General features: G+C 40.9%; 1 protein-coding gene across 2 annotated transcripts in view; it reads right to left on the minus strand.

The window, feature by feature from the left end:
* The window catches only part of TMCC3 (transmembrane and coiled-coil domain family 3), a 70,638-nt gene that overhangs the window by 25,253 nt on the left and 26,331 nt on the right, over nt 1-19,054 (minus strand). Inside the window, exon 1 of one of the 2 annotated variants that reach the window (XM_036455044.2) lies at nt 12,200-12,317. The exons of the other annotated variant lie outside the window; for it this stretch is intronic. The gene's annotated coding sequence lies outside the window, so the exon portion shown is untranslated. Of the gene's footprint in view, nt 1-12,199; nt 12,318-19,054 lie in introns of those variants that run through there. 2 annotated transcript variants of the gene reach the window in all.

A 19,054-nucleotide genomic window follows, 5' to 3' on the forward strand; every position in this document is an offset into this window, starting at 1 on the left:
CGCCTGGCTCAAGCCCTGTAATACTGTAATCATTAGACACTCTGCAACCAAGGCACAGGCGAGAGGCTTCCTTTCCTCCCTCCTCCTACAGCCACAACAATGGAAAACACCAAAGATTTAGATCTCAGAGAATAGTCCTCTAAGAACACAGTGTTTTATAATCTGGGAGAAAGGAAACTACAAAGAAATAAATTGAATGTGGGTTGTGATTTTTTTTTTTAAATAGATACTTTAAAAAAATGTATTGTATTGATTTTTTTACAGAGAGGAAGAGAGAGGGATAGTGAGTTAGAAACGTCGATGAGAGAGAAACATCGATCAGCTGCCTCTTGCACACCCACTACTGGGGATGTGCCCACAACCAAGGTACATGCTCTTGACCAGAATTGAACCTGGGACCTTTCAGGCCTCAGGCCGACGCTCTATCCACTGAGGCTAACCGGTTTCGGCTGGGTTGTGATTTTTAAGATAAACATTATACCATGACCCTTCTTAGAACCCGAGTCTACATTTGGGTGGTTTATCTTTTCGAACAGAGGGAACTGCCTGCCAGGACCCACTCACACCTTCAGCAACCAGCCAGCTCAGATTCGTAGGAAAGCCCTGATCCAGAACCATATGTCCTACAACAGAGGTTACTAACTACACATAGTGGTAGCATAAAAGCACAGATGCTGAGCCAGACTGTATAGGTTCAAAGCCCACCTTTGCCACGTCAATTGTATCACCTTGGGTAACTAACTTCTCCTCTCTCTATGCCTTGGTTTCCTTATCTGCAAAATGAGGGAGGACAGCAGTGTCTATTTTACAGGGTGACTGTGAGGATTAAATGCATTAATGATTGTGAAGTGACTGTGAAGTGCTTGGAACAACGACTCATACAGAGTAAGTGCTTCAGTGTAGGCTATTATTTTTTTAAACACAACAAACCCCCAATAGGTGGGAACTTCAGGAATTCCAGAGCCAAGAACAATGATGCTACTGTCACCATGATTAAGCTCTTCTGGTGGAAAGTGATTACTACTCCGCCCACTCATGAATCCTCCTGTGTACACATTTCTTCTGAGGAAGAGAAAATACATATAGGGCCTCAAACACATACCCGGAGGGCCCATAAGGATCAAGTTTCAAAGTACCTGAACTGAACAGTAAAGATACCCAAAAGAGGAATACTTAGTATTTGAGTGATTTAACCTGACTTAAAAAGGCACAGAACCTCAAATGACTATATCTTAAAACCTTTTAATAAATGTCATTAGTCTTCCCTATTGCTATTTACAGTAAAACCAGGACTCTATATGAAGACCTAAAGACAGATACATAACATTTCCCATCTCTAAGTCTTTAAGCAAAACAAGGGGAAACTGCATTAGAAATATTTATCTAATGATTGTAACTTGCTTTGTCTTCTAAAAAGTCCCTCAACCTAATTCTTGAGAGTATTATGTCATGGAATCTTGTTTCTATAGGTAATGTGCAGGGTTATTAAGGGCCGGGCTATAGTTAATTCCATGACCTTATCCATGAATGGCATCATTCTCTAATTTTATCCAGGTTCTCTCTCCTTCATCCTTATTCAAACGGTCACCAAATTCTGTTATTTCTTTGTCCAATCATTTCTCTCTAGACGGCCCTTTCCTTGCCATATTTGGACCCATCTACCTGCCTCCACGCCCTCACTTCCTATCTTACTTACAAAGGTACGAGTTTAATCAGGTTTTCAATTCTTTCAATGTTTTACTTCTTCAATCCAGCCTTAGAGAGTCATTACACGAATCTTCTAAACTTCCATCACTGCTCAGGATGTACAATGGTTCTTTAATAAAGGAACTGAGTTCCTTCTGCTGCTAGGACTTAATTTCTGAATAATTTTTCCCATTCCAGCTCTCCAATGTCTCTTCCTTCCACCACCCACTGGACAGATCTCAGCCCAGTAGTCTAATGAACGCATTGCTGAACTTTTACTTTTTTTTTTAGCCCTAATAATTACATCATGCCCTTCTGGACACACCATTTCTGAGGCCTCTGTCTTACCCAAATCTGATCATCCCCATGAGGCCTTCCCACAGGACTCCTGCCCGTGTTACTTTCTCCCTGCCCATCCATTTTGGCTCTTATTTATACTGTTGCGTGGGACCCTACTTGTGTTGTCTTCCTTGCTGAATTTTTGGATCACTGAAATATTCACTTTTATGATACCAAACAAAAGGCAGCACACACAGAACTAGCAGTATAACTGAGTGGCAAATACCTGTTTTGTAATCGGCTTCTTTGCTATAAAGCAGTCTATTACAAATTCTGGAAGAGGCCCACAGTAATAAAACCTATTTTACCAATGAATAAATATATACAGTATGTGTGCATGTATACACATATGTAATTGAAACATGTTTTATGAAATAATGCTTATCTCTACTACATGTGATACAACTGTCTTTTTAAGAAACAACCTATATTTGGACAGCTGAATACTTGGAAATTATAATGAATATTGTTAGATATATTAATTTTATTATGTAAAAAAGTGCTTGTTTTTAGATACAGACCAGAAACTAAGTTCCCTGATAACTTACCATTTTGAAACAGATTACATACACACCCACACAAAACAAATATAAAAGTTTAATTGTTTAATCTGGATAAGTATGTGGGTATCTGCTATATTCTTCTCCTTTTCCTTATAAAAATATAAAATGATACCTGTTACTTATTCAATTTATTTCATGGCCAACCAATGAGCCTCAATACTGTTTGAAAAATAGTGCTTTATAAATAGGAAAAAGTCCAGCCACTCCTTCCTGTTTGCTAATTATATTTAAGGAGGCGCTAACATACTAAAGAATGTTCTGAGGTTACTTCCTAGAGTGGGTCAATAAAGGATTTAATTTTCCATTGCTCCAAGTCCACTAATCTCTCCTTGAAAACTCTTTCTATGAAACTTTCTATGAATTATTAGTACCTTAGCAGGAGGGTATAAGATTAAGGATTAGTTTTTTACTTGCAGAGATCACAGAATCATAATTTACCCTAAGGGACCTTTCATCCTACGAAGAATCTTTGCAGTATAAGGATTACATCTGGGAATGGCAAAAGTTCAAGACAATGTATTGAAACTGAAAATGTCATAATTAACATGTGCCCTGGTTAAAAAAATGTTCCATGAGCAGAGCCATAACACCTCATTGAAGGCGTGTAAGAGGGAAGTGTTATAAGTGAATGAAAGAAATTTCCAGAGAAATAAAATTCTTTCCATTTAAAGGCCAATATTTTTAAGTCTTGCTGATTATATATTTCTGAATTTCTAAATTCCTAGGACTATTTTCCTGATGACTGAGTCACTTATATGATGCAATTTGCATTGTGATGTAGCTCCTTGACTGCAGAAAGAAACCAGGACTAGGTCAGCAGGGGACCTGGGCTCCAAGTGTAGGGCCCTCATTTGAGAAAACAAGGTAGTTGGACTTTCAACTTCCAAGGCCTCTGCAGCTCTGATACCCAACAATTCTGTAACGCTGGCAGCCCTACGCACATACCAAAGAATACAAATTGAATACGGGGTGGGTTACAAAAAAAAGGTTTGTAGCTGTTTATATAGAAAATAATACAATAATTAATAAATAATAATATAACAATAAACTTTGTTTTCCATACTCAAAACTGTAATCCTACTGTTGCCCCACCCTGTATTTATCCTTCCTTATAATGAATCTATCTTACCAAAAATGAAAATTAAGCAAACAGTAGTTAAAAACCATATGCAGCAAGTGAAAGAAATGAATAATTCTTAACACAACATAGATGAAGCTCATGTATGTCATACTTAATAAAAGAGATCACACACAAAGTGTACTTGCTGTCTGATTCCAGGGATCCAGAGGTCAAAACAGTGGTCGCCCTTGTGGGGAGAGGTAGGGAGAATGATCTGTGGGAAGGTGGCACAAAGGGGTGCTGGGTGCTGACAATGCTGATGCTGGGGGTAGTCACTCAGGGCACGCACAGGCAGAAATCATGCAACTGTACAATTGTACATTTAAGGTGTATGCACTTTACTACAAGTTATTCCTCAAAAAATTTAAAGAATAAAACACACCAAAAAAAAAAAAAAATCAATGGAAATACAGGAGCTGTTAAAATTACAACTTTATAGTACCTATAACAGTGCAGGTACTCAATAAATGTTAGTTAACATACAGTGTTGTTCAATTCCAGCAGAAAAAAGAACTTTAATTTCATTAGTATGTCAATATATACTGCATTCTGTCAGCTCTTTAATATTTTTAATGTTTCCAAAGCTTTCATGACACACCTAATAAATATTTGGTTTTAGTATCTATATATATATAAAAGACTAAGATACTAAGTGTCTGGGTAATGAGGTCACATAGCAATGCTAGGCTTCCTCTCCCTAGTTAGAACACAATTTGCTTTATAGCCAGGTGGAAACATTTTACACTGTAACCAAATGTCTGTGTAGCATTTTCCTGTGCCTCATCTCATTTGATCCTCACAGAAGTCCTGGAGTAGGTAGATAGAAGACTTGGTAGAATCCTATTTTCTTTTCATTAGCCAGAAAAGGAACATTTAGAAAGCTTAGAAACTTTACCTGACTGAAAAGTAAGAAATGGTGGACCTTGAAAACAACTTCAGGTTTTCTCACTGCACAGAATACAGTCAAACACTGCTGCAGTTAAATATTTTACCCTTTGTTCTCACTGTGTGATCTACAATAATAATCTGCTTTGTGTTGATATTTACTGCTGTGTTACTGACAATTACCTGAAAGAGAAGTTGGGGTACCTCACTGGACTGGAAAAAGTTTATCTAAATCAGAAAGCAGGTCTAATTAAGCAAGTTTATTTTATATCTATAAAAGGCTAACTTGACTCATACATGCGTGATACATATAAAGCTCTTGCTGGTACCTATCGCACGCGCGCGCGCGCGCGTGTGTGTGTGTGTGTGTGTGTTTCCATCTGTCAATATCTATCGTAAATATGGTTGACACTTCTATAATAGAGAAAGGTCGAACAGCGATATTAAAATATTTCTTCTAACCCTAACTGGTTTGGCTCAGTGGATAGAGCGTCAGCCTGCGGACTCAAGGGTTCCAGGTTTGACTCTGGTCAAGGGCATGTACCTTGGTTGTGGGCACATAACCCAGTAAGGAGTGTGCAGGAGGCAGCTGATCGATGTTTCTCTCTCATTGATGTTTCTAGCTCTCTATCCCCCTCCCTTCCTCTCTGTAAAACATAAATAAAATATATTTTAAAAAATATTTCTTATAATTAATTTCCTTTCAATGTGCACGAATTCATGCACCGGGCCACCAGTCAGAATATAAAAGAGCAAATGTACGAAACACAGTGAGTAGCCATTTGTATGGCATACTAGTAGCAAGGTTTTAATAATTGTGGTATAATTAAGTACCTCAGATCTACACACAAATATATTTAATTTTAAATTCTGCACAATACAGCAACATCCTAAATGCCATGTTGATGCAGGTTGCAAATGGCTCACTCATAATAGTTCTTAAGAAAGCCAATGTTTCTCCAAGAGGCTGAATTAACCAAAGCACACAAAGTACAAGTAGTGCCTACTCAGACCAAACTGTTTTATGACTGTTAATGGAACTGGTTAATTTAGGTTCCAAGCCAGGCCCTCCACAATACAAAATTTCCACTTCAAAAATGTTTTTCTGGGCATCTTTTGTGAGCCAGGCAGTATGCTAAAAGCACTCATGGAAAGATGAGTATGGTGAACTCTGCCATAAGAGCTGTACTAGGGTGGAGAGACACTTAGACGGGAAGATGTACAGGACACAGGGCTGGGGAAGAACAATGTGGTTAGGACCTTGAGTGCACAAGGGCTGGAAGTGAGCAATCAGAAGCATCAGTGATATACCTCCCAAGATGATATTTGGCTCAGACGTAGGAGAGGAAACTCAAAAATCAGCCAAGAGGGCTAAGAAGAAGCATAGATAAAAAGTAAAATATTTATTTTTAAGAGGCTTTTATTCATGCATAGTTCCCTAAAATATGTGAACGATGGGGTTTTATTGTCTTTTATGGGGAAAGCTGATGAGCTTTTTAATAAGACCCCAATGACTACTGTGTAAGTATTACAATGTAGTGTACTTTATTTTTATTAAATTGACTCAGTCCACCTACATTATTCAGCATTTCAAAATGTTAGAGGACCATCTGTTCAAGATTCGCCACTGAGAACATTATGAAACCTCATTCAGCCCAAGATGTTACCCTGAATGTGATGAACAAAAATGCCTTTGATTTCTATACAGGATGATGCCTCTGATGTCATTCATTACATCAGATGTTGTTATGACGGACGTTTTATTAATAAGGCTATTTTAAATATCTGTAAGTGTCACGGTCCCTGTAGCAGAGATAGTTTAATTGCTTTTTATTCTGGATAAACATGTAGATCACAGCCAGTGAATATATAATTCATATTACAGGACTGACTCAAAGTGTTCAATCCTATCTAATCAGAGGCAAGAATATGTTTATTTTATTAGGAGGCACATTCTTAAAAGGAGCCAAACTTCTTATGCAAACAGTGAGAAAGTGACAAATAATTAAACAAGAATTAAATGGCAAGCAGATCTGGGCACATTATTTATTTTCCAATTATATAGCATCTTTCATCAAAAATTTCAATAAATCTTGCCAAATGTTCTTGTCCCAACCCGGGATATGATTATCTGAAAGTGTTACAAGTCTGTTCTGAATTTCACAATAAACAACTGACAGACATTAAGTCTTTAGGACTCATTGCTAAGTCCTTCTTCCCCTTTGCCTCACATCAAGCTCTCTTTCTTTTTTGATGTTCTCGCCAACACTTGATACCTGCCTGGACTAAGTCTTCATACTGCACATCTGGACCACACTTCCTAACTCAATGCACTATCTCCAGACTGTCCCTCTCAACGGTCACCACTGAGGCTATATTCAGGATGAGGTCTAAATTTTGTTAGTTGGAAGTCAAAGTCCTCCACCTCTCGACCCAAACTGAATCTCTCCATTCACACCTCTTACCTGGACCAAATGGTCTGATCCATGGGAACTTGACAAGAGGAAGAACATGCCTAGGTCATTTCCACTAGCTCATCTCACCTTTGCTCATGTGCTCCGCCCACGCATGCAGTCTTACTACCCCTTCCACTTTCACCATCTCCTACTTGGTGCCTGCTATGCCCCCGAAGCACGACAGATGTTTGACATTTTTTGCCTTTAATCCTCACCCCACTTCTGTAAGTTATGTTTAGTCAATCACGATAAGCATCACAGAAATTAGGACTTTGACAAGGTCACAAACTAGCAAGTGATGAGACAGAGTCTGAACTCACGTCTGATTCCATAGCCTGTTTTTTTTAAAATCTCATGCACACTTCCTCAAATGCCATTCCCAACCTTCTATTTACCAACACCTTGGGGTTCCTTAGGAGTTTGGCTCAGTTTAACCTTTTCCACACACAGTCATTTCTTATCTCCTCCCATGTAGTAAGCAGTGCTTACTCAGAACTCCTGCTGCTCTTAGTGTCCTTCCTGTTGCACTTAATCCTCCACTGCCTTGTATTATTAGTTACCTTATTGTGTCTTCCCTTTTTTGCAGTCCCAGAGCCTCACATTGTCTCTTGAACACAGTAGGCACTTGACTGTCATAACTGAGCCTTCTGTACTTTGATATTGTCTTTGGGTAAAATTCCATATTGGGTAAGATAATTTCAGTAACTGAATAAAGTAAGTCCAACTATAGGGGCCTTTTTGAGCTCACAAACTAAAAAGATTAGAGGACAGGGCTAATTTGGTAGCTTAAAAAAATGTTATCAAAGACCCAATCTTCTTCCATTTATCCATTCCAATATACTCAGGACATTTGCTCATTCCTTCCTGGAGGCAAGAGAACTACTGCAGTTCTACTGCAGACATACAGACAATATCTGGCTATAGACAAGTATTGCTGTCTTCTCATATTTCATTAGAGAGGAAAATGTTTTCCAGAAACTTCCCCCTTTGGCCAGGGCTGAGTCCTATGTCTATGCATTAGTTGCAAGGGAGGATGTGGAAGCAGTAACATTTCAGGAGCTGGCTCTGCCAGCTATATGGAAAGGGAAGGAAAATGGTGCTTGGATAGGCAAAGGACAGTGTACGCAAACACTGTTAGAGAAATATTAATGTAGTAATAAACTCTGTATAGTAAAACTCCTCCATGTCTAAATAGATGAATCGTCATAAGAAAGGTTTGTTAATCATGCTATAACAAATAATCCATTATAGTAGAGGTAAGAAAGAAGAGAAATGGAATCTCCCAGCTCTTTAGCTGATAAATTGTAAATACATTCCTTATCTTCAGGTCATCAGTTAAATTGATCATGATTTCTTCAACCACCATGACCATCACAAAGGAGGAAAGGCGAGTGGGGGTGAAAAACTAGCCCTCTTGAGATTCTATATAAAAAGCACATTAAAACAGACAAATATACCAAAGAGATTTAAAGACCAAAAATGGACAACAAAGTATTTACAAGCCTTTGTCTTTTCTCCTTTTTCTTCTCAGTTCGAGAATCAGCACCAACATCCATCAACAGGGAACAACTTTTAAAAATCTAGTACAGCCCTAGCTGGTTTGGCTCAGTGGATGGAGTGTCGGCCTGCGGGCTGAAGATTCCCAGGTTTGGTTCTGGTCAAGGGCCCATGCCAGGGTAGTGGGCTCAACCCCCAGTGGGGGGCATGCAAGAGGCAGCCAATCAATGATTCTCTCTCATCAGTGATGTTTCTATCACTCTCTTCCCTTTTTCTTCCTCTGAAATCATTAAAATAAATAATAATAATAATAATAATAAAAAAAATATATATATATATAAATTCTAGTACAATGGAAAACAATGCAGCTGTTTAAATGTAGGTGGATTTGGATGGATATCATGGGAAGCTGTCCAAGCTGAATGACTCGAGAAAAGATGCAGAGCTCTGTCTACATACATATGTATTTGTGCTTTAAAAGGGGGGCAGGGGTGGGGTTATATAAATGTATACACATGTGCTGTGTATGACAATCTTTAGGGTATCTTGGGAATTGTGAATGGTAGTTATCTCTAGGGAACAGGACTAGGAAGCTGGGACCAGAGATACTTTTTATTTTACAACCTCTTTCTGGTTTAGTTTGTTTTTTTCATCTTATAAATTTTCATATTATAATGTTTCATATTAAAACATCTCCAGTGCCCACATTGTCAAAGTGAGACTATTATGCAAATACTTGCAAGATTTCATTAGCACACTTAAAATACTTTCTTGTTTCCTCCTAGGACGTATGATTTTACTAATAATAGCAAAATAACTGGCCTCTGTATTCAGGACAGTGAGCATTATTGTAATGCAAACTACTTTAATTTAATATATGAGATTACTTTCTGAAAAGCTCCCTACTGAAAAGGTTTTTAAAATCTGACAAAGAAGTAAAACCATGTTTCAAAAGATAGTTCTAAAATAATTTTGTATAACTCTTCGCAAAACGCCATCTCCTCCAGGGACCAATGCTACTGAAATATTTATATGGAGAACTCAGTCTCCAACTGTTCACAACTTTGAATCTGTATTGTGTGGGTGATGATGTTTCCCAAGCAGGGTCCTTTAAGAGAGCCTCATAAGAGCACAGGCAGCATATGACAGGCATGCATGTCCCTACACATGCAAACAAAAAGAGTCACAGAATTCATTCACCTAGTGACTGTCTACAGTGACTGACTCCTGAGGCTAGATTGTTTTATTTGCGATTGTCAGATTTTAAAGTTTTGTTTTGCCCTTCAAAATGGTTTTGTAACAACTATAAAAAAAGCAAAAAAGCCATTCTTAAACATTGAAGTTTCTCAGAAGCCAAAACAGGATCGGGCTACTTCCATTAAAAAACAAAACAAAACAAAAAAAACTTATTTTGATGGTTCTGGAATTTATTTCTAAATGAACCAATACTAAAATGGGATTATAAGATATATCTAGAATACTTACACTTAATGAATTCTTAAAACATTAAAAATGGTTTGCCCCAGAGACCCAGAAATTTCATTCCTAAGAACAAATGCCCATGGTTCAGAGTGCACTGAAAATATCCATAGCAGCAATGTACACATCAGAAAACACCAACAATAACAGCCACCCAGAAATAACCCAAAGGTCTACAGGCATTTGTACAGTGCAATAAAATGAAACATAGCTATAAGAATTAAAATGGATAAATCTTAAAAGAAGCAAGTGAAAGAAGACAACAGGCAGTATGAATTTCTTTATAAAGGTCAAATGCAGGCAAACCCTTATTTAGGTCTAAACACCTAGGCTGTAAAATGACAGAAAAAGCAAGGAATGGCTAACACAAACCTTAGGATAGCATGTTCTAGGGGTGGGGAGGCTTGTGATGGGAGAGATACACAATCAGGGTCAAGCTTGATTTCTAATCCTGGGTTTTAGGTATAGTGGCAGTTCACATTATTTTTTTAAACAAATATCTTCTATATGTAGTATTTTATAATTTATGGACATATAAATTTAAAAACTATTGACTAAATTCCACGGTAACATAAATGTGTGTATCTGTGTAAATTATATTAACACTTATTTAATCCCAATGCTCTCTCTAGCTCTAAACTTAACTCTTTGGGTAGCAAGTTAAAATGTAAATTTGAGGCCCTATTTAAATTGTGACCTGGACTCAAAGGCCCTTAGGCTATCAACTGCAGTATGTCCTATAATCTTTTTGGGACATTATCCTCACTGGTTTACTGCTGGGAATGTGAAGGATCTAGTCAGGTGAGAGCCCCAAATTTCCTCCAGGCTATGGATTTGCAGCCTGCAAACCACACAGGCTTGAGCCTGGAGGAGGAGGAGGAGGGGGGAGAGCTGACCAGAACTGAGGGGGCTTCTCCAGAGAGGCCTGTCAGCCAGCAGCCCAGCAGCCTCGGGAACAGCCTCACAAAGAGCGCAGCTACACTTGTTTATTTAACAAGCAGGGCTCTAGCAATTTGGGTGGGAATTTCCCCCTTTCATTCCAACTGAAACTGTGCATATCAATCTCTGCCAAACGTTGCACTCAGATGCCATGCAGCTATTAAGATGCTTTGCTGTTAGAACAACTGTGTGTGTGTGTGTGTGTGTGTGTGTGTGTGTGTGTTTTAAATAACAGAAATTTAATCTCCAAGATGCAAAGGATCAAATGTAAGCAGCAAATCCTTACAACTTTCCTGACCCCTCCTCCTGCCACTACTTGTTTTATTTTCTAAAGGCTGAGAACCCTACCCACAGGAAAGCAGCCCACTGTGACACTGCAGACAAACCTCTGATGCAGAGCTAATTGAAAAAAAAATTACCGCAATAAATAAATGTGTTCAAATATTTTAATATTCAGGGAATGAAAGAAAGATTATATTTATTTTTGAGCAATATATTGACATCTCCCATGACAAAGACACATACACAAAGCCACAAATTAAATACGGATTTCTTACGACACCAAGCAGCTCACATGGGCAGGGTTCAGGTGAAATGGAAGCTTCTCTGCCTCACAGGGGCCTTGTGTCCGGCACCCTGGGGTGTCTGAGGATGGCCGGTGAGCCCTGATTGCTCAGACCCACATTATGCTTCCCCTCCTGCTCCCAACCCAAGGCTCAGGGGCAGCCGCGATGCCTTTCTTTCTCACAGAGGCTGACAGTGGCTGTCACTGTCACCCAAAGTCAGTGTTATGGAGTCTGAAGTTTCTAGGGAAGGAGGGACTCAGATATCCAACTGCCAAAAGATCAGCGGATATCACAGTACAAAGTATAAACAACTCAGTCTGTTTAGACCCACGATCACTTCCAAATTGACAGGGAAGGGGAAGGACAACTGGCTCCTTCCCAGCCAGTCACCGGCACACTCCAAACAGACCTTGTTCACCTGACATCACACACGCTGGGTTTACATTTTTAAAGGACCAAAGGTGGTTCATTAGCAGTCCAGGCAGGCTAAATGCCTAGAAACCTGATGAGAAATAGCGAGGGATTTGGGCAAGCACGAGAACAAATATTAAGAGCACAAAGATAATTCATCATTTTTTCAAATATCTCATAGAACATTAAGGAGCACAAAGCGCTATGATACATATTTACACAGTCTGGGTGAAAGGCCAGAGTGGTAAAGAGACTTACCAAATGCCACACAACAAATCAGGAAGCAGACCAGGATCAGCAACCAGCTCCCTCCTGCCCAGCAGGCAGTCAGTCGCTTCTGCAAGACCGGCAGGCCAGACACCAACAGCACCTTCCTATGACTCACTCTGGACTTAGAGATACGGCTCACATGTCTCTGGGTATTCCCGGGTTGAGCTTAGAGAAACTCCACGCCCTGAACCGTAAATCAACACCACGGCTAGCAATAATACACTGTATTCAACCCATCACTGGACAAATGCACTCTTTGTGTGGCCAGAAGAAAAGATACACATTCTCTATCTTTTTCAGGGAGGCAGCCTAGGACAGAGTCCTGTTATCACACAACACAGGGATGGTGAGAGAACCCTTGACACGGTCCACTGGCACTCCCGGCTTACCAAAGAAGAAACAGGCTCAATTCAACAGACTCGGGTTGGGCAGAGTCAACACCAATCCAGTGAACGGAGCACAGGAATCCCCAACATGAATGAAGGCAGAACGAGCAGTAAGCAGCATGAGTACCTAAGGAAAGGCAGTGACTCAAAGGCAGAGAGGGAAGTCAGGAGAATCCTTTCTCTGTTGCTTCATTCATGAGACAGATGCTCACCGGTGCCTCTCTGTGTCAGGCGCGGGGAGGTGTCCTGGAGTGGTAAAGGGCACAGCACCCTCCCACGTCCAGTGGCGAGGGAAACAGTGTCCGCCACTGGTGAGTGCCAGGAGAGGTACACAGGCGCTATAAGGCAGCACTTGGGAGGGGGAGAGTAGCACCGGGGGGGGGGGAGGTTGGTATAAAGAGACTGTCAGTCAGAAGGTGCTTCAGGGAAAGTGAGTTCTGAATCAGTGTCACAGACAGCAGGTGAGGATTTGGAGGATGCGGTGCAAGGCGACAAAGGCAGGGGAAGAACTAAGTTGGCAGGCAGAGACTAAATGTTGAGGGTTCCGGTTAAATCATGTTAAGGTATTTGGATTTCAGCGGAGAGGCCATGTGGCAGCTGCCGAAGGGATTAGAAAGATCAGATCCCTGTTTTAGACAGTCCTTCAGAGAGAGCTGGGGCAGACTGGAGCCTGCCGTAGTACTCCAAGGCAAGAACTGGTGGAGGCTGGGTGTAGGGTGGAGGCTGGGTGTAGGGTGGAGGCTGGGTGTAGGATGGAGGCTGGGTGTAGGGTGGAGGCTGGGTATAAGGAAAGAATAGCATTTAAATAGCATCAAAGGACTCAGCAGCAATCAGCTGGCTGTGGGGATTCGTAGGGGGAGCCAAGGAAAACCACACTAGCTTTTCATTTCTTGTCATGGCCAATAAGATCATTCACAAGACAGACAACCGAGGAGAGGCCAAGAGGAGGCGGAGGCTGGAGTAGAGGAGTCAGAGTCAGATTCAGACGCAATGCATTAGAGATTCTATTGGACGTTTAAGCACAGACATCCAGAAGAATGCTCAGAGACTACCGAGCTGGAGAGACAGAATTGGAGCCTTCAGGGACAGTACCTTTGGAGCAATTCACTAGGAGGGTATGCATGGATTTTACGGTCAGGCAGACCAGATCAACCTCCAGTTCTGCCACTGAGTAGCTTGTACAAACTAGAGCAAGTAAGTTAGAGTTTTAAAAAAATACATTTTCATTGATTTCAGAGAGGAAGGAAGAGGGAGAGAGAGGTAGAAACATCATTGATTAGCTGCCTCCTACATGCTCTCTACTGGGGATTCAGCCCACAACCCAGGCATGTGCCCTGACCAGGAATTGAACCATGACTTCCTGGTTCACAGGTCGATGCTCAACCACTGAGCCACAATGATGGGCTAAATTAATGTTTTTAAGACTCTAGTTTCATATGAGAACATTGCTCCTAGAAATAAATGAGATCAGAAAAAGGACCCATGTCATGCCAGACACAAATATTTAAAGGTTTCCTCTTGCCCTTTTGTGGTCACATACTGTTTTGTATTATAATTGGAGTACTAACCCCTGCAAGAGTACAAGCTTTCCTGTTGTCAGCCACTGGTCTTTAATTCCCTTTTGACCTTTCTTGTCTGAACAGATTCTCCAATATCTGAATTGCCATAAATCATATAAAAAACTCAGACCAGAATTGTCCAGGGGACCAGGGGTTCCTTGCCCTTGACATTAGATAGCAAGTGCAAAGATCTCAAAATTGTTATGTGGTTGAAATGGTATTGATTTAATTTTGTGTTGGGGATACGACGGGGGAGAAAAGGGCAGTGGGGTTTGGAAAAGGCAGTGTTATCAGTCTAACAAAGTCTAGACAAAGAAATAGAACTTTACTCTCTGTGTAAAAGTATTCTGTAATATTTAAGAAGAAGAATGTTGCCCTAGCTGGATTGGTTCAATGGATAGAGCGTCGGACTGCAGACTGAAGGGTCCCAGGTTCGATTCCAGCCAAGGGCACATGCCTGGTTGCGGGCACAGTCCCCAGTAGGGGATGTACAAGAGGCAGCCGATCAATGATTCTCTCTCATCATTGATGTTTCTATCTCTCTCTCCTTCTCCCTTCCCCTCTAAAATCAATAAAACATATTTTTTAAAAGAAAAAAAAGAATGTTCCAAGGTTAATATATTGCACAGCCTCTATCTAGACTCTAGCTCAGTTCAAATAAAGGTTTCAAATAAATGTCAAATAACAAATTTTAGCAAATGGATCTTGCTTTAACAAAATATTAAATCAATAACATACTTTTAATATAAAAATACATATTTTTTTGCTAGGTTCATTTTGCTTATTTTATTTATAATTTAAAATAAACATTTAAACTACAATAGGATTTAAAAATCAGACTGACCACTACTGTGACTAAGGCATACAGAATTCAATTCCATATAGACAAGTTGTGCATTTTCTTCTGTTTTTGCCTTCAAATTTGAGCTACAATTTGTCTCATCTATTTTTATGGCTACCTTCCCAGTCTGAAAATATCTTGGTCACTGGATATTTTACTTCCCATCTCCAACTTACCTGTGTATTCACAATCACGTCTTCCTTCCTACTACTACCTCGGGCTGTGTGCATGGTAGCTCTATGTATTTTCATTCTTTCAACCGTAGCCCAGGTCAGCATATCAATATCAGTCATAAATATCTCACACTAAAAAAAAAAAAACTTCACAAAGTTTCTAATATAAAATTCCTTAATAATTGCCTCAAAGCTCTCTAATCATTTGGCTCATTTAATTATATTGATTAAACACAGAGAATGATTTGGTTGGGAACTATAGTTTTTGGAACTTGTTTTATTCCTGGCTGTCTTCAACCTGGCCACGTGTGACGTGGCTCAAGCATGGCCAGTTTGAGAGGGCACCTGGTCCCTAAGTGCTGAGGAAGAACATGTACCCTCTCTGCCCAATGCGCCTAGCGCTGACCTGAGGTTCTTGCTGCTCTCAGACTTTTGTGACTCTGGATAGTTCCCTTAAACTCACAGTACACCCAGCCAGCCCTCTTAGCCAACCTTTAAGATTTGGTACCCATGGACATGTAGATCCAAGAAACCTCTCAATTCTTCCCTTCCTTGACTAGACTTGAACCTGCCATTCTTGAATAGACTCAACTTATTTTCGGTAAGACCCTCTCCTATCTTGTGACCAGCGGGAGGCAAACAAAGGCAGGCAGATGGAATTAGATGGTATCGGCCACACTAAACCAGCATCCCCATGCCACTTGGATCCTGATCGGCACAGTAACCCTCAAACAGTAAGGAGATGCACACAGCCCGAGGGAGTGATTACTGAGATGTAATTCTTTTGACTCAAGCATTACTTTGAAACAGGCACACAGATACCCATAACTCATACCAGAGGCATTGCTCAAAATGAAGAGCACCTCACCACCGCAGTGCTTCACCCCAAAATGCCCTGCAGCATCTACCAGAAGAGGCCATGCCCAGGAAACAGTTTACCCAAATCTAGAGCAGGGTTTTCTCACGGGCACATTCTTACTTTCTGCAGAGTCCAGCTCAGGTTCCGTGACCTCTGGTGACTCGAAGCTCTTTCCTTGAAAATCTGGGGTTAGCTACTTGCTTTACCTAGCCTTTCTCTATTCTTTCCCCTCTGAACACTTTGATACCTTTTAGGTTCTTCTTTTCCTTAGGAAGTGTTCCATTTAATTCCTTCCATCTGAGGCTCTGAAGTGAGTCTCAGGTTTTAAGTCAACAAGGTAATTAGCTCTCTACCGGCTGCATCACAGTCAACTGCAGCAGGAAAGTCTTCTGAGAACAAAGATTTCTCAAGTAAACTGGTACAGCCCTGTGGAAGGATATTTTGTTCCCATCCATTCTTCTTTAAAGACACATAAACCTTGACCCGACAATTTTGTTTTTAGAAATTTATCCATATATGGTTACCAAAAAAGATGCACAAAAATATCCAGCCCAGTATTACAAAGTCAAACAAACAAGAAAAAAAAAAATCACCTTAGAAGGAACTTAAGTTGTCTATGGATAGGAGACTCATGGATATAAACATTTTGTGCAGAACACATTTCTGTAAAGATGCTTAAGAATATAACAGTGCTTAACTCTGGGGATAAAGATTGCACTTTTTAACATTAAGCTAGTTATTAGGAAAAATGTGAACCTTTATAATTTAGGCTTATATGGATGATCTAGTAAACTCTTCATTTAACAATGTTATTTAATCTTTGTTAAACAGAAAATAGAACAGAAGAGGCACAAATGGAAGCTCTATAGGGCAGATTTACTAGTATATTAAAATGTGTTCAGCATTTAGGAAACCTTGCCTTAGTCTCAGCAGATCAGCTTTTCCCTCTAAGGCCCCTTGAGGGATGTGTTACAGACGCCTCTATAATATGAGCAGCTGGACTGAACCATCTCCTGGTGATGAATATGTGTGTTTACAATTACAGTCATTTTTAACTGTCAATTGCGGTGAGGTTGTGAGGAGAGGGAACCCACAATATTTGTCAAAACATTAAAAAAACAAACCACGAACCCTTCAAGTTCTTTTTTTAAAAGAACTCATCAAGAACAATAAAAAAACCTCACAAAGACTGAAGCCCACGCCCTGCATAGGACTTGCTGAGTCTTTGGATTTGGGAGTCCAATCTCTGCATGTTTTTACAACCTTCCCGGTGATCCCTACATTGCTGGTACTGCCTCATGCACAGCAGAAGGAACCAGGCTTAGCAAACACTGTGTCTTATCCAAAGGAAACAAGACAGCACAGAGTAGAAAATGCTATGAACAAAAGCATTCACTATTGCACAGCGCCAAGATTCTAAAAGAAGCGACTTTAAAAAAATATATATTTTATTGATTTTTTACAGAGAGGAAGAGAGAGGGATAGAGAGTTAGAAACATCGATGAGAGATAATCATCGATCAGCTGCCTCCTGCACACCCCCCACTGGGGATGTGCCCGCAACCACAGTACATGCCCTTGACCGGAATCGAACCCGGGACCTCTCAGTCCCCAGGCCGACGCTCTATCCACTGAGCCAAACCAGTTTTGGCAGAAGCGACTTTTAAAAAAGCACTGACAGGGAGTCTGGAGCTAGCCCTGGGAGCTAGCAGACCCCTTCAGGTCCTTCCATCAGTGCAACTCCCCTGGCTCATTTGAGGTGGTCAGCGGCAACGTGTGAAAGAGCCACCTTGGGGGCTGGAAGGCAGCTCGGCTAGTGTACACCAGTGTTGCCAAGTTGTGGCTTCCATCAGCTGAGTCCTGAGCCCTGCCTAGACCCAGGGTTCTGTGGCAGAACCTGAGGATCTGCAGTAGGCAGGTCCTTTCTCCCTCCCACCCCACCCTCATCTTATGCCCAATAAAGTTTGGTAACTGCTGAGCTTGTCCAGTATGTCCTGAACATCACCCGGGGCTACTGCCATCTTAGCCCTGGTCTAGCAAATCAGGTTCTGTGACCTAGCAAGTCAGAATCTGTTAAACCAGTACCCGAGGTTATTCTTAAAACAGGGAAGTTTGAGAAACACCAATCTAGGTCAAGTTCTTCATTTTAAGATAAAGAATCGTGGTCCAAGAAATGAAACAATTTTCCCAAAGACTGAATAGCTGACGAAGGATAGCTGGGACACCGGAAACTGGCAAGCTAATTCTTGCCTCTTAAACCAATACCACCTATTATATTTATCATGAGTATCTGCGGGGTTTCTGATTCACCATGATGAGGCTGTAAGTGACTAAGTCTGAACCCAGAGGGCACGTCAGAATGTACTGCTGGTTTAAAGGGGGACGGGTGCTGCAAGTTGTCTGCCATCTGCCTGCCCCTGGAGCCTTTCACTCTGAATATCAGGATGGAAGTGTAAAGCAGCACATCTCACAGAAGGATAAACACAGCCCCACACATTTATAACCACAGGAGGGTGATCCGAAGTCCTCAAATCTCACTATGACTTGGTCAAGTATTAGAACTTTTAGTGAAAGAACTCTAATTAGTCACCCGCTTGGGTGATAGCATCAGCCTGCATCTTGCTGCTAGTAGAGAGAAGAGGATACTTCCACAGAGACCCTACAACCTGGCCCTGGAGGCAGCATCTCTGAACCCATCCATGGGAAACATGGATGGCAAATGAAACACCCAGGCTGCAGAGCGCACAGCAAGCTGAATCAGGGAGCTCCAATCAGTTCTGATTGCCTCTCCTTAGCCCTCCCACACTGTAACAAGCCACAGCTGTGATCAGCTGCACAAAGAATGTGCTACATTTGTTTCCTGCCTCTGAAATCAGAATCACCTAGTTAGGTTCTTGCCATTACTATTTTTCAAATATATATATTTTTATTGATTTCAGAGAGGGGGAGGAGAAATGGAGAGAATCACTGATTGGCTGCCTCCTGCACGCCCCCCGACTGGGGATTGAGCTCACAATCAAGGCAAG

The sequence above is a fragment of the Pipistrellus kuhlii genome, unplaced genomic scaffold (assembly GCF_014108245.1).
Source record: "Pipistrellus kuhlii isolate mPipKuh1 unplaced genomic scaffold, mPipKuh1.p scaffold_m20_p_3, whole genome shotgun sequence".
In the NCBI taxonomy this organism is placed as follows: Eukaryota; Metazoa; Chordata; class Mammalia; order Chiroptera; family Vespertilionidae; genus Pipistrellus; species Pipistrellus kuhlii.